Source organism: Callospermophilus lateralis, chromosome 5, assembly GCF_048772815.1.
Source record: "Callospermophilus lateralis isolate mCalLat2 chromosome 5, mCalLat2.hap1, whole genome shotgun sequence".
Lineage (NCBI taxonomy): Eukaryota > Metazoa > Chordata > Mammalia > Rodentia > Sciuridae > Callospermophilus > Callospermophilus lateralis.
In genome coordinates, this window is record NC_135309.1 from 15,286,462 (window position 1) to 15,300,624 (window position 14,163).

At 36.2% G+C, this 14,163-nt stretch overlaps 1 protein-coding gene and 1 non-coding gene across 7 annotated transcripts in view; one reads left to right on the top strand and one right to left on the bottom strand.

Moving 5' to 3' along the window:
• The window catches only part of Fbxw11 (F-box and WD repeat domain containing 11), a 122,937-nt gene that overhangs the window by 57,405 nt on the left and 51,369 nt on the right, over window positions 1-14,163 (top strand). The gene's annotated exons all lie outside the window — the stretch shown is intronic.
• On the bottom strand, window positions 3,616-3,685 carry LOC143400574 (small nucleolar RNA SNORD56). The gene has a single exon (XR_013091486.1). It is a non-coding gene; the product is annotated as a small nucleolar RNA SNORD56 (small nucleolar RNA).

A 14,163-nucleotide genomic window follows, 5' to 3' on the forward strand; every position in this document is an offset into this window, starting at 1 on the left:
CTGTGCTCTTCCCATTGGGTAGTCAGTGTCGTTTTTTTTGGTGAAACAGGTACATTATAAACAAAGCTGCTGTGAATAACTTTGTGTGTACACATTTTCATATTATTTTTGAATTAGTGTATCTTCAGGAAAAATTTCTAAAAGTTGGGTTTCAAGATCAAAAAGGATATGCATAATTCGTTTTGTTAAATGTTGCCAAAATTTCCTTCGAAAGTCTTGGGCACGATTGCCTTCTTCCAGAAATAGATGGGTGTGCCTGCCTGCTTCTTCATGGCCCCATCCACAGAATGTGTTGTCATACTTGTGAATATTTGCCAGTAAGTGACCTGAGAAATGAGAAGCTTTAATTTGCATCTCTTCGGTGATGAGGAAGTGTGAACATCTTTTTTTCCATTTGAGGGTCATGGTTGTGTTTTTAAGTGTCTATTCAAGTCTTTCTCTTTTTTTTCTGTATATTTTTTTTTGGGTGCTGGGGATTGAACCCAGGGCCTTGCGCATGCAAGGCAAGCCCTCTACCCTCTGAGCTATATCCCTAGTCCTATTTTTCTATTCTTTATCTTCATCACCCCAGTTTAAAATAAATTTGGGAGGATATTAGTCTTTTTATCTGTGACATAATGTTGCAAATGTTTTTTTCCATATTGTCATTTTCCTTTTGACTTAGTTTATGTTTTTTACACACCGTGAAAATATTAAAATTTATAGCTAGCTAAATTTTCCTCTGTTTGTTTTTGCACCTGGATTTTAAGACATAGTTAAATAACCTTTCTCTAACCCAGGTTTGTTTGTTTTGGAATACTGGGAATGCTAGACAAGTGTTCTACCACTGCATCCCCCACTACATCCCAGGCCCTATACCTAGGTTTTAAAGGAATTCATTATGTTTTCTTTCAGTACTTAGAGTTTCACTCTTTCAGTTCACATTTCTGATCTGTTTGAAGTGTGTTCATGTACATTCTGTGAAATATGGATCTAAATTTATCTTATTCCAAATTGCTAACCAGTTGTTCTAGCAGTACTTATTAAAAAGTTCCCAGCCATTTGAGATGCTACTTTTATCATGACTAAATTTTTATGCATACTCGGGTCTATTTCTGGACTTTCTATTCTATTAGACCAGAATTTGGGAACTGTGACCCATAGGCCCAAGCCAGCCATGTTTGTGTCAAGCTGGGTTGGAGCACAGCCGTGCTCATCCGCTTGCCCAGCCACTGAGGCTGTTCCAGGTTGCAGCAGAGGCCTGACAGAGCCCGTGAGGCCTGCGGGGGTTGAAATAGTTAAAAGCTTGCTGAGCCTAAACTGGAATAATTGTGTGTTCATATGCCATAAGGTACCTCACTTTTTTTTTTTAAGTTGGACCCAATACCTTTATTTTTTATGTGGTGCTGAGGATGGAACCCTGGGCCCTGCACGTGCTAGGCGAGCGCTCTGCTGCTGAGCCCCAGCCCCAGCCCCAGTAGGATTAATTCCTCCCTTGTGGCTTTCCTTTTTCTATGTTTATTTTTGTAAATAAATATTCCTTACCAGTTTGTTTTTCACATAAGCTTGAGTATCAACTTGTCTAGCTCCATGAAGAAGTTTTTTGTGTGTGATTATGTGTTAAACTTATGAATTAGGGAGAATTGCCATCTTTACTTGTCCTTTCCAACAACAAATTATGAAGAAAAGAATAGAGAAATCTATTCTCTAGATTAATAGAGAAATCAAAGAACTAAGCCACAAAACCATATCAGACTATCGTTTCACAGTGGAATTCTAGCAAACCTTCAAAGAATAGGCCAGAAGTACCATAAATTATTGCATAACCTTGATTTTGAAAGAAAATTTCTTTTTTATGGGAATTATTTCTACCTTTATCATCTTAGGTCAGAAACTATTATTATTTTCTAACTTTCTTTTTTTGGGGGCTTATTTCTTTGTGATCTGCATTATCATTTTTATGTGTGCTTAAAAAGCATAGTTTTTGTTAGCATACTATATTTATGTATAAATATTTTTCCTTGTAACACCTGCCTCCCATATCAATTGTGTTTGTTCTTCTAAATATTTTTGTATCCTCTCTTGTTCTCTTGTCCAAAGAATATTTGTGTAGTGTATTTTCAATCCATGTCTCTTTACATTTCTTTTTGTTTCTTTTCATAATGTATTTTCTTTACTCTTTTTATATTCAAAATTTCTTTTTTAAAGTTAGAGAAGTTTGTATTTTTTATTCCTTTTACTTACAATATTTAAATACTTTTATTACCCATCCTCCCTCCCTTTTCCAGTACTGGGAACTGAACCCAGGGCACCCTACCACTGAGTCACATCCCCAGCCCTATTTTGTATTTTATTTAGAGACAGGGTCTCACTGAGTTGCTTAGTGCCTCACTATTGCTGAGGCTGGCTTTGAACTGGCAATCCTCCAGTCTCAGCCTCTCAAGCCGCTGGAATTACAGATGTGCACCACCACTCCCTATTTGCTTTTTAAAAAACTCTAGTTGTGAATGTGTTGGATCTCCTTTGTCTTCCATTTCGGCTTCCTTCTCTCATTTTTTTTAGTTTCTTGGGTTTTCTTGCTTTGCTTCAATTCCTCTTATTACACTTTTCATTTGATTTATAAGTTTTGGGGTATTGTAATGTAATAATGTCATAATTTTGCTTTTATTTTCTGAGTTAAATCAGTTTTTATTCTGTTTTTGGAGATTTCTATTCTTAAATTTGAATTTCTGATTTAAGGTGTTTTAAAAATAATATCAAAAGCTTGTATAAACATATTTAATTCAGTTTGATTCCATAAGAATCATACACTATAACACATGAAGGCATCCATTTTATATAATGAATTAACATCTTTCATACAAAACTAGAATGGTACTGTCTTATACCATCTTTAGGAAAAGTAAGAAAACGATCACCAGATCACTCATCAGGGCTTTACTGATGTCACAGAGCCCCAGATGAGAAAGTCCTATTTGGATTGTGGTTTAAGTTTTTTTTCCTACTGTTATTTTCTTTGTCTCACTTCTTTCATTCGTGGGGTTTTATTAGCTTATTTCTCTCTTTTGGATAGTTGAAGAGTACTCCCATCATGAATTCTTTTGGGAGGTAGTTTAATTTTACAAGATTCCTAGTTTAAAAGAATCCTTTGTTATAGTGTAGTTTCTTTACTAGATGACACCATCCCCCTCCCCAGCACCCAAAGCAGGAGATGGTAGGGAGGGGTTTGCATCCATTGAATGTTCTTAAGAATTATTTTTTCTTGCAGGGTCCTAAAATACACTCCTTGCCATTTCTTTTTTCCTTAGTTGTGTAGTCTTCAACAAAAGATTCCTCACCTTTCCTTTAAAAAAAAATAAACAACTTATAAAACTTAGAGCAGTTTTAGATTCACAGCAAATTGAGCAGAAAGTACTAAGGGTTTTCAGACACCTTCTGTCCTCATACATGTATAGCGTCTATGCTGTCGCGATGCCCTGCTGCAGGGGGTGCATGTGTGACACAGCAGAGGAGCCTGAACGGACATGTCCTCATCGCCAGAGTCATGGCTTGTGTTAGGTTTCCCTCTTGGTGGCCATTCTGTGAATTTGGACACATGTATAATGGCATGTGTTCACAATTGGTTTTTTCTTCCTTCCACTCAGAGCAGGGCATCAACACTCACCAGCTGAACTGCTGTTGATGACAAATTTTCCTGTCATTGTGGGTGTTTCCACAGCAGTACAGGAGAGCTTGACTCCCTAAGAATCCTACAGGCTAGGCTTCTATTCCTCTCTCCTCCTAACTCCTTGGCAGCCACTGTTCTTTGAACTGTTGGACAATGGTTTGGGCTTTTCCAGGATGTTCTGTGGTTCAATCATACAGTCTGTAGCCTTTCCAGGTTGGCTTCTCTCACTTAGTGTGCATTTCTTTAAGTTTTCCCTCAATATCATTTCATGGGTTCAGGGTTTACTTCTTTTCTTTCTCGTACCAGGGATTGAAACAGGGCTGCTTGACCACTGAGCCATATCCCCAATCTTTTTATGTTTTTATTTTGAGACAGGATTTTGCTGTTACTGAGGCTGGCTTTGAACTGGAGATACTTCCAACTCAGCCTCCTGAGCTGCTGGGATTATTGGTGTACCACCATGCCCAGCTATAACTTCATTTCTTTCTTTTTTTTAAAAAATATTTTTATTAGTTATAGATGGACATAATACCTTTATTTATTTTTAATGTGGTACTGAGAATCGAACCCAGTGCTTTACACATGCAAGGCAAGCACTCTCACTCTGAGCCACCACCCCAGCCCGACTTCATTTCTTTTTAGCACTGACTATTATGTCATTATTTGAATGTAGCAGAGATTATTTATTTATCTGTTGAAGGATACCTTGATTATTTCCAAGTTTTGACAATTATGAATAAAGGTCTAAACATCCACTTCTTTCTCGGGAGTGATTGCTGGGTAGTGTGCTGAGTATAATTTAGTTTTGTAATGGACAGCCAACTTGTCTTCCAAAGTAGTGCTGCTGTTCTGCACTTCTGTTAGCAATGAATGAGAGTTCCTGTTGCTCCAGATCCTCTCAGGCATTGGTGTCTGTGTTTTGGATTTTGGCTTTTCTAATAGTTTCATAGTGGTATTTCTTTGTTGTTTTAATTTGCATTTCCCTATTTACTTTATGGTGTTGAATATCTTTTCTTGTTTTGTTTGTTATCTGTATAACTTTGTTGAAGTGTCTATTAAGATCACTGGTTCATTATTTTTACTGCGTTTTCTTAGAGTTTTAACAGTTCTGTATATGTTTTGGATAACAGTTATTTATCAGATAAACCTTTTGTAAATATTTGTTTTCCCAGTGTATAACTTGATTATTCATTCTTGTGACAGTGTATCCTATAGAGCCAAAACTTGAAACTTTAGTGAAGTCTAGTTTATCGGTTCTTTCATCAGTCATGCTTAGGTTCTTCCTATATTGTCTTCAGCAGTGTTGGAGTCTTGCATGTTACCGTTAGATCTGTATTCTATTTGGAATTAATTTTTGTGAAATACGTCATTAGGATTTTCTATGTAGACAGGCTTGTGTCTGGATTGATGTTTTAGTTGTTTGTTGAAGAGACCTTTCTTCACTGTGTTCTTTGGCTTCTTTGTCAGATCATTTCTCTCTTATTTTACCATAATTTGGGGTCTGCTTTTGGGCTCTCCCATTCTGCCCACGGATTTAACCATCTCTTCTTTGCCAGTACCACACTGTTTTGATTTCGGTAGTTTTAAAGTAGTCCTGAAGTTTCTTTGTTTTTCTCCTTTAATGTTGTGTTGGCTATTTTAGCTTTTTTGCTTGTGCATGTAAACTTCAGTTTGTTCAGTGTCCACAAAATAATCTTGGTGGATTTTGTTTGGGGTTGCCCTGAATCTGTAGGTGAAGTTGAGAAGAACTGATTTCTTGGCAGTGTTGAGTCTTCCTGTCCATGAACATGGAATATTTCTCCATTTATTTATCTCTTTGATTTCTTCTATCAGAGTTATGTAGTTTTCCTCAACTAGATCGAATGCATGTTTTGTTAGATTCATATCCAAGTGTTTAATTTTAAGGTGCCAATATAAATAGTAATTTCAAAAAAATTTTACATTTTATTTTTTCATTGCTGGTATATTGGAAAGTGTTTTATTTTTGAATATTAACCTTGTATTCTCTATCTTTGCTATAATTGCTTATTGGTTCCAGGAGGTTTTCTGTTGACGTTGTTCAGTTTTTCTGTGTGGACAAGCAAGTCATCGTTGCATAAAAATAGTTTCTTTTTTCCCAGTCTAATCTGCGTTAGCTAGACTTCCCAGTATGATGATGAAAAACGTGGTATTTCTGATCTTAGTGGGAAGCTTTGACTTTTCACCAGTAAGTATGATGTTCCTTGTTGGCTTTTTGTAGATGTTCTAGATTACTTCTAAATGTTTTTCATATTTTTGCTTTCTTGCTGTAGAGTGATTTTTCAAAACTGACTCTTTGCATCTTACATCCTTTTTAAAAAATTCCCTGGTCTGTAACAAACTCCGATCCAAGAGGACTCCTTGTCAAGACCTCTACACATAAAGTGATCGCATGTCAGTGTCTTGGCAGCTTGTTTTCCTCTCTTTTGTTCTGCACAGTTTGTTTTGGACTGTCCTTGCTTTTTTAAAAATATTCATATTTTAGTTATAGGTGGACACGATATCTTTATTTCATATTTATATGGTGCTGAGGATCGAACCCAGTGCCTCACACAAGCTAGGCAAGTGCTCTACATTGAGCCCCAGCCTCAGAGACCAATCCTTGCTTTTAATGAAGACTTAAGACAGGGACATAAGGACATAAGTACCAGGATTGTTTTAATTTTCTACTTTTGTCTGTTCCTTCTGGTTTTGCTGAGTGGGTTAAAGTTTTGTAACTGTCTCTTACTTGTGTCCTGTGGCTGTGTTAATATTACATATTACTTTTTTGGTAGAGTCATTAGGATTTTCTATGTAGATAGTCAAGCCATCAGCATCCTTTCTGATATTTGTGTTTTTAAAATTTATTTATTTTTCTCTTATTTTGCTTTGTCGTTGGCTGTGACTAGTAGATTTTATATTCAGTAGGAGTGCGTGAGTGCACATTATAGCTTTGTTCTTGGGTATGGGGGAAGGGTTCTACTTTTGAACATGAAGCATGGTATAGGTGTTTTGTTTTTGTGGAACTGGGGTGGAACCAAGGACCTTGTGCATACCACACAAGCACTCTGCCCCTGAGCTAAATCCCTAGCTGTAGGTATGGTGGGTTTTTTTTCTTTTTCTTTCTTTTTTTTTTTTTAATTGTGGTGCTGGAGATGGAAACCAGGGTCTCCTGCATGCTGGGCAAGCTTCTACCACTGAGCTACTTCTTAAGCCTGCTGTATAGGTATTATCAAAATATGACCTCTGTTGTATTGGGGAACCTACTTGATACCTCCTAGTAATGAGTGGGTTTTGAATGTTGTCAAGTGTTCTAAATGCCTCTGTTGAAGTCAACAGTTCTGTCCTGTTGGCTGTGTGTCTTTATGCCTATACTACAGTTTGGATTACTATAGCTTTGTCAAGTTTCTTCTTTGAAACCTAACTTTATTCGTAGTTTTCAAGATTATTTTGGTCATTCAGGGTCTCCTGAGATTCATATAGTTCTGGGGTTTTAATAGGAGTTATAATAAATCTGTAGATTGCTTTGTGTACTGCTGACATTTAAGTCTTGGAATTCATGGTTATGAAATATCTTTGTGTCTTTAATTTGTACTTTTCATTTAAAATTGTTGTATATGTATTTTGATTTTTACTGTTTTTCTGTTAATTCTCTTCATTTATTTCTTCATTTTTTCATTAGACTTAGTTTCCCCCTGGTTTTGTTTTGCCTCTCTCTGAAACGCTTCGACATGTCTCCTAGTGGAGCTCTGAGAACTAGGTTACTGTGGAGTCCTGGAAGCCAAGCAAATGAAGTTCAGCTAGACGGAGGGGCTGCCCGGAGTGGTTCAGAGGTCAAGGAGTGCGAGGAATGCAAATTGACCATTATTAAATTTAATAACTATATGGAGTTTATTCTGATGAAAATAAATAATTAAGGAAATTAAATCTGTTCAGCCATCCATTTATTAAATTCACATTCACTTGGATTTTCTGGGTTTCTAGGAATCTGAATAAGAAGTAATTGTAGACAAAGGTTCACTGTGGGGTTGTGTTCAATAATAAAAAATGTAATTCTCTTCCTAGCTATATTGATTAAGCAGATTATGGGTTGAAGTCAACTACCATTAAAAAATGTAGATCTATAGTGACAGCGAGCCATGGGCTTAATAAAGGTGTTGCTGAACCAGCTGTGTATGCTTGCAGGTCTCAGTCTGTGTGCCCTAGTGGTGTGTCATTATCTCTGTGTCGCATGCAGTACTTTGATTGATGTTTCTTTTAAAGACATATTTATAGAGTGTGTGTGTGTGTTTTTGATGCCTCTGTCTTTTGCCCATTTAAAAAAATCTGCATACGTGTGATTGATTTTTTCTGTCAAGTGAAGTTTTTTTAATATTTATTTTTTAGTTATAGGTGGACAATACCTTTATTTTTAAAAATTTTTGTGTGGTGCTGAGGATCAAACCCAGTGCCTCATGTATGCTAGGCGAGAGCTCTACCTCTGAGCCACAACCCCAGCCCTGAAGTGAGTTTTTAAAAAAAAGGACATTCTGGATGTGTTGTCAACCCTTTCTTACTCTATGTATTCCCTTTTTTGTTTTAAACTTAATTCTTTTTTTAAAAAACTGAGGTGCATTTCACCTGTCAGAAGTTAACCTGTTCACATATGCATTGCGGTGATAAACCAGCACTGTCAGTTTTAGGGAATTTTTATTGCCCCAATAATATGGGCTATCTATTCAGTCTTAAAAATGCTTTCAACGAATAGAAGCAGACATTATTACCTATGTACACACATGACTGCATGGCCAATGTGATTCTACAACATGTATAATCTGAAAATGAGAAATTACACCCCATTTTATGTATAATGTATCAAAGTGCATAATTGCATTCTATTGTCATGTAGAACTAACTAAAACAAAAAAAAACTTATAAAGTAAAAAAAAAAATCTCTACAGTGGATCAGGTTCAGGTTCAGCTTCAGCAAGGATTGCAATAAAGAAGCAAAAAACAAAGTCATTGTTGTAGAGAGTACATTTCCTGTAGTGCTAATAAACTGTGGTCAGTTTCTTCAGTCTGAATTAAAATGAGCTTTGGATGTGACTTCTTAGTTCCAGACACAATGGAGTCTGCTCAGTGTGTCCCTTAGCCTCTCTGCATCTGTCACCATCTCCCCTATCTCCCTAACCAAACACACAAGGCAAGTAAAATGTAGATTACTTAAGAGAACTGGTCTTATTTTAATTTAACTTCCTTAATGTTATTCTCCTTTTTAGAATCTAAATAAAAATCTTCCCCTAAACAAAATTATTCATTTTTGGTGATGAGCTTTTTGCCTAGAGGTTGAAATAAGCAATTTAGCTATGATCATATATCAGAAGTGGCAAAGAATAAAACATGAATAACAAAAAGAAAAAGAAACTTATTTTAATGGTCTAAGAAAATTTGTCCTTTCCAAGGTCATGATAATGTTTTATGTTTTCTTCTAATAATTGCTTGATTATTTTAATAAACTTTACATTTAGAAGGTTAATGTAACTAGAACTGATGATGATGATGATGATGATGATGATGATGATGATTTTGTGTGTGTGTGTAGGTATGTATGTGTCAGAGAGAGAGGGAGGTGTGGTGTTATAGGATAAGAAGATAATGGACACTTGGTATTTGTTCAGGTGATTTTATGCATGTGGATGTGTGTTTGGAAGCTATTTTCTATTGATATTATCTCCTGCACTCATCTGTCTGGGTTCCTGTAGCTGTACAGTAGTGCTTGAGATTTTACAGTGTAGATTCTTCTGGTTGGTTCTTCCCCATTGTGTTGGCTCCTATTTTCCATATGAATTTTGGAATCTGCTGTTTTTTTGTTGTTTTTGCAAGGGGTGGGGTGGGAAGGTGGTAGAAGGGTGGAGCCTGATGAGATTTTGATTGCTGTTGCATTGAATTCATTATCTTTGTATTTTTAAGTTAAACTGTTGGTGAGTTTAGTTTTCTTTTTCTAGTTTTCATCAAATGATATAACCTTTAACAGATGCTTAATAAGAGGATATGACCTTTAACAGATGCTACTATTATTATAAATATAATTCATTATAATATAACTTATAATTTTTTGGGTGGGTTTTGTGTCTGGTTGGTAGATGAGTCTGCCAGGTTGTACTCAAGCACAAGTGGCTGTGATGTGGTATGGTGTTTCTCTGGCTGTGGCTGACATCACTAATAGGTGCTTTTACATTTCTTTTAAAATGACCTGTAGTGGAAACAAAAGGATGAGATTGTTGTTCTTTGTTTTGTTATTTCCTTGGTAAACAGTGTTATATTGTGTGTGCGCAGGATTTTCCCTATTTCATAACAGGAGGAAACTGAACCCAAGAGAGAACAGGCCAGTACCCTACCCAGAGCCTCAGCTTGTATTTGTTGGGCTCAGGATGCCTGGTCCCACGGCCATCTTCTTTATGCTTCAACAGACTTCTCTGTGTTGCCATTCTTGATGACCAAGGTTATTTGGGCCATTTTTCTGCTATGCTTCTAACGCCCCAAACCCCTTTTAGTGAATTTTGAGTTTTGTAGATTTTACTTTTAAAGCTGCCCTCCGAGTGATGCCCTAGGAAGCACAGGAGTGTGTGCTGTGCCCTGGTCTGCTTTCTCAGGGGACTCCAGCACACTCCTCTCTGTCCTTCTTTCAGATCATTTTAAACATTCAAATAATTAATGAGTTTTCCTTTATCTAGGTAACCCAATACTGTGTGGGAGAGAAGGGCCACTGCCTGTCTGAAAGTAGACTTGTTCCATACCACTTTTTTGAAGACCAGAAATGGTGTTGTGTGTTTTTTGTCTCCTAGATTTTGAATCCTTGCTCATTGTAAATAATCTGGAAAATATGGGAAAGGAGTAAAGAGAAACAAAATTACTGTTTTTGTCATTATAGTTAATAGGAAGATTACAACTGTAGCTGAAATGTATCATCAGCAAGTGTTTATTGTACTTGTGTCCCAGAGAGCCTCAGTGTTCAGGCTGCAGAAGGAACCAGCCAGCATCATTGTCCCCAGGAGGTTCAAGTCGGCCAGAGGAGCCCCTGAGGGCTGCAGTTGGCTTTTTCAGTGCTCTCAGTCTTCCAGCAAGGTCCTTTTTTCACCTCAGTTTTATGGAGTAGGACACAGGCATGAAGACTTCAAATGACACTCAGCATTACTGCACCCCGGCTGGAACTTGTCACAACTATTTTCTGTTTCCTGAGGCTCAAGTGTCTGTGTCTGTGTGGGCTTTGGTGTGAATCTTTTACTTTTAAAAGTTTAACTTGAAGAAGGGACCAGGGGGAGGGAAAGAAGAAAGACTGGGGAATGACAGTGGCCAAATTTCACAGTTTCGTTGTGTGCATGTACAGACATGTAACCCCAAGTTCCATCGCTGTGTACAGCTATCACGCACCCATAAAAAATATGGAAGAAATAAAGTTAAATTTGAAAAATCACTCCCTTGTTATTAGAAAGAGATATGCCTTCCCTAAGGAGAATTTAGATAGGGTATGTAAACAAAAAGAAATAAAACTTAGTATTGTGAGCATTGTAGCAGTTGCTTTCCTAAATGTGTACTTAAAAATTAGATTTCATTTGTAAAGATGGGATCATACAGACTTGGCTTTTCCCCATTTAAATAAAGCTTAGACCTTTTTCACTATCAGTGCTCTTCTTTTAAAACAAAAAACCAAAAAACAATGTTTCTGTAACGTTGCCTCCTTGAGCACACCTTTCATAGTTTGTTACGTGAAGGTGGCTCTCTGCTTGCCTCCACAAATTTAATTCACTTCAGATGGAAAATATGAAAATAAATAAATAAATAAATGTTGTCTGTGCTGGGTATGTGCAGGCCTTTCCTCTCACTGCTATTTCCTAAACAATACAACGTGGCAACTGCTCCCGTAGCTTTTACATTGCATTAGGGATGATGAGCCATCTGGAGGTGATGTGGTGTGTGGGGAGATTGTGCGCAGGTTCCGTGCCAGGGCTAAATCTTTCAAGTCTTGAGCATCTTTGGATTTGCACACCTGAGGGAGGTCCTGAAAACAGTGCCATGTGGATACCAATACATGATTATATGTTTATACCATTTTTATGTGCTTATTTCACATATTTTAAAGATATGCTTTCTTAACCAGAAAATGAATTGCATATGACTAGCAAACCAGGGTGCTGCTGCATAGTTTACTGTGCAAACCATACAAACAGAGATCCTCTGAAGTTCCAGCCAGATAATGTTGTTTTTTTTTTCCACTAGAAAATTGAACAAGGGAAACTCTTTGTTATAAACAAATTGTGAATAATAGAAAAGTGTGAAAATACTTTTTTTTTTTTTTAATAAAATTAGAAGAACTAAAAGAAAACTGCAAAGAATAACTTTTGCATTGTGGAGTTCATGGTATTCTAATACCTTAACCAGGGATCTTCAGAAATGAAAATTTATGTGATTCTATGATTTATTTATGTGTATGTAGCTTATTTTTATGTGTTTATGTATGTTATGCACACATTTATTCAGGAAAAGCACTGCCATTTTTAAGATATCGTTATAAGAAACATCTATTTCATAAATGTTAAAATGTGAACAAAAATTATAGTTGATGAAATAGGGGCTATACTGTGTTCTATTCTTTTGCATTTTTTTTAAAAAATATTTTTAGTTGTAGATGGACAAAGTACCTTTATTTTGTTTATTTAGTTTTTTGTGGTGCTGGGATGGGAACCCAGTGCCTCACATGTGCTAGGCAAGTGCTCTATCACTGAGCCACAACCCCATTCTCTTTTTTTCAGTTAAAAAAAAGGGGGGGCTGGCAAATTTTTTAAATTGATATTTTGAAGCTCAGTTGATCGTGACCTCCCAACTTGAAAAAATATGGACTTAAAATTTAAAAACAAGAATCCAACCTACTTTACATAAAAAGTAACATAGATGAATTTTAAATGTAAATTACAAGGTAAAATAAGACAACTACACTGTTACATGGGAGAATATCTGTTCTTAGAAGAAAGATTTCTTGAGCATGACACAGAAAACCAAAAGGAAGCAATTGATAAATTAAACTTTTTTTAAAGTTGTAGATGGACACAATACTTTTATTCTGTTTACTTTTTTTAAAAAAATTATTTTTTAGTTGTAGTTGGATGTAATACCTTTGTTTATTTTTTATGTTGTGCTAGGGATCGAACCCACTGCCTCACTCATGCTAGGCAAAAGCTCTACCACTGACCCACAACCCAGCCCTGATGAATTAAACTTAATAAAAAATTAGTTACTTCCATTTATCAAAAGTCACCATTAATAGAGTGATAAGTTTAGTCACATATGGGAAAAAGTCCTCTGTAATAAATGTATTTGAAAAAGAGCCTCATGACTCAGTGAGGCGGGAGGATTGGAAGTTCCAAGGCCGCTTCAGCAGCTTAACGAGGCCCTAAGCAACTAATCCTATCTGAAAATAAAAAGTAAAAAAATAAAATGGGCTGGGATGTGACTCAGTGGTTAAGCGTTCCTGGGTTCCATTCCTTCTACCAAAAAAAAAAAAAAAAAAAACACCAAAAAAACAACAGCAACAAAAAATCAAAAACCCAAAGACTCCTTCTAGAATATATGAAGAATTTCTTGAAATCAGAAAAAACAAAAACCCTTTAAAAACTGGTCAGTAACACAAAAAGTTAATAAATTAGTTAAAAAGCTTTGGTATCCAAAATAGCGAGTAATTTTATCAACAGGTAATCAACATCATTACTTTTTAGGAATGCAAACCACAGAGATACTACTATATACCTAACCAGAAAGTTACTGTTAAAAACAAACCAAAAAACAAGCCCCAACTCATACTTGTGGAGGATCAAGTGAAACTCTCATACACACTGGTGGGAGTGATTATGGACGGAATAGAATTACTTTGGAGAAGTATCAGCATATATTGTGTTGACCTAGCAATTTCATTCTTAAATAGACTGACAGAATTGTATGTTGTATACAAAAACAAGTGGCAGAATTAATTTTAAACGCCCAAAGTGGAAGTGACTCACGTGTTCAACAATAGAATGAATAATGTTTGTGTGTGTATGTGTGTGTGTGTGTGTTTCTGGGGATTGAATCCAGGGCCTCATGCATGCTAATCAGGTGTTTTACCACTGAGATCTGTCCCCTGCATCAAATAATTTTTGAAATAGTATATATCAGTGAAGGAGAATTGACTACAGCTCTGTTTAAAAATCTCAACAAGACATGTTAAGTAAATGAAACCAGACTCAAAAGAGTTGATACAATGTTTTCATGTATATAAAGTTCAAAAACGGGCAGAATGGTATAGTTACTGATCATCAGGGAAAACAAATCAAAACCGCAATGAGGTACCACCTCACTCATGTTAAAAGTGGGTATTAGAAAAATGAAAAACAAGATGTGTTGACCAATTGTGGAGAAATTGGAGCCCTCACACACTATTGGTGGGAATGTATAATGGTACAGAACTATGAGAAGATGTGTGGAAATTCCTTAAAAAGTAAAAAAATAGA